Source organism: Trichosurus vulpecula, chromosome 2, assembly GCF_011100635.1.
Source record: "Trichosurus vulpecula isolate mTriVul1 chromosome 2, mTriVul1.pri, whole genome shotgun sequence".
Lineage (NCBI taxonomy): Eukaryota > Metazoa > Chordata > Mammalia > Diprotodontia > Phalangeridae > Trichosurus > Trichosurus vulpecula.
Genome location: NC_050574.1, coordinates 233499660 through 233502094, shown reverse-complemented (window position 1 = coordinate 233502094; position 2435 = coordinate 233499660). Strand labels below are relative to the sequence as shown.

At 38.8% G+C, this 2435-nt stretch overlaps 1 pseudogene; it reads right to left on the bottom strand.

The window, feature by feature from the left end:
• Positions 1-733: 733 nt before the first annotated feature.
• Positions 734-1285, bottom strand: LOC118838948 (annotated as a pseudogene).
• Between the last annotated feature and the right edge of the window lie 1150 nt (positions 1286-2435).

Genomic DNA, 2435 nt, shown 5'->3' with positions numbered 1-2435 from the left:
TATAGAATCTTAAATAATATTAGAGGCAGCTAGGTGCCACGGTGGTTAGAGGGCTGGGCTTGGAATCAGACTCATCTTTTAAGTGCAGTTTAATTACATGTACCTTGGTAGAAAAGACAACTAAAACAAACAAAAAAAACTTATCACTTCCACTTTCCCTCATCCTAACCAAACTAAGCTACCTCCTAACTACTCTAATCCATAAAGAAATTGTGACTTTTACAAACAACAATCTTTAACCTTAGTGTATCATCACATCACCTTATACCAGGACTATTACAATAAACTGCAGATTGGTCTCCCTACCTCAAGTCTCTGACTTGAGAGAAAGGGGTGGTGATGGTGTGGGTTCCAAGTCCAGAAGACTATTCTAGCCCTACCTCGGACACCTTATCACTTAACTTGTAGTGCCTCAGGCATCTCTCTAAGACTGTAAGTTGAGTAGAGGTAGTTCCTCTCCCCAGACTGGAAGAACTATTTATGCAGATGAAATCGCAGAATCTGGTAAAAGGTAGATAGGTAGATAGATAGGTAGATAGATAGACATATAAACATATATGTACAAACACTTTTGGACAATTAGTTTTTATATAATTCTATGTAAATATATTGATGGATGGATTAATTCAAAGGATTGCTAGCCCAGCTGCATGTCTGAAAAATAGGTGTTTTTTTTTTTTTTACTGTAACAGATGTTTTCATTTTGCTTTTTATTTGCACTCTAATGTCATATTTACTCCCGTGCCATAAGCTTTTGTTTCTTCAGTTTCTTCTGGGATATCTTTTTCTTTTGAGCAACCTCCTCTTCTGGTTTAGGAACAATTTGTTCCTTTTTAGTGAGTATCATCTCAATATGGCAAGGAGAACTCATGTATGGGTTGATTCAACCGTGAGCCCTGTAAGTACACTGTCACATTTTGGGAGCCTTGTTAACCTGGATATGCTCAATGACAAGAGAATCCACATCCAAACCCTTCAGTTCTGCATTACTCTCTGCATTTTTAAGCATGTGCAGCAAGAATTCAGCACTCTTTTTGGGCCAACGACCCTGTGTCCAACCCCATTGCTTAGCCTGGGCACACCTGCCAACTCCACCATTATATCAACGGAAGGGAACACATTATTTCTTCAATGTGTCATCTTTCAAATACTTCGTAGCTTTTCGGATATGCATGCCCTTGATAGCTTGGGCTTCACGAGTGTTCTTGAAGTGGACCCAGAGATTTGAACCCCTTGACTTGCATGATTTTGTGGGGTTCTCTGGATCAAGACAATACCTCACCATTTTAAATGATTACCTATGACGGCTCAAGGAAAGAGGAAGAGCAAAATAAGTATTTTTTAAATCCACGTTGATTCTTCTTGTTGTTGTTCATCCTTCATTCTTGAAGAGGACCAATGACATCAGGAGGTTGATGTCTTGACTTGTAAGTGAATTGGATTTAAATGAGGCAGACATGTGCAAAGTCATCAGCCTTACTTTCTCCTCCAGAGTCATCAGAGTCCAGCAGCAAGACTTAGGTCAGGATGACGGGTGATGGCCCTGGATGCAGTTGGGGACCTTGGCCTTTTTAAGCTAAGGTCTTTCCCAGGTCTCAGTTTGTCTGAGGAGATGTCCATTCAATAATTAAAGGCTAGGTAAGGATTGAGACAAAAGATGACCCAGTTTGCCTTCACAAAAGCATCAGTCTGGGAGGGGAAGACCCTCAGAGTTTCTGGCCAGAATAGAAACCCACTTTGTTTCTACAGTGCTTTTACAATGCTGTGGATTTCACTGAGGACACTTTGTATATTCTGGAACTTAATTTAATTAATACTGCAGCATCTGTGGATGCCCCCTAGGTCCTCAAGTCAGCCTTTTGATTGAAGCCAAACTTCTCAGAACAAATCCCCTTAATAAAAGGATTTGTTCTGTAAAACTTTATAAAAATCTAGACTCTAGATTATTACACAAAGTCATATGTGAAAGCTCATTGTTTCTTTCTCATTTTTTCACTAAGGATACTTTTATTGTATATAATGGTCATTATGAGCATATGACCTAAACAATATCATCACTAAGTGGATCTCACCTGCTATAATATTTCCAAAGTTATAAATAGCAAGAATAAAACAGGAGAGAAGCATCCATTTCATTTTTCCATCTTTTTTTCCTTAATTTCAGTGTTATACCAAGTTTCTACACCCCAGATCTTTAAGAAAAATTTTACCCAGAAGCAACCATAGATGCTATTGTGAGGAAGAGGAAAATGAAATAGAGCAACAGTTCTCAAATTTTGGTCCCAAGACTGCTTTATATTGCTAAAAGTTGTTGAAGACCTCATAGAGCTTTTGTTTATATTTAGCCAAGGCTACCCACTGAATCCTGGGCCATCAGCAGTTATCTTGACTTTTGTCTTGATTACTGGAGGAGAGAATGGGGCTAATGACTTTGC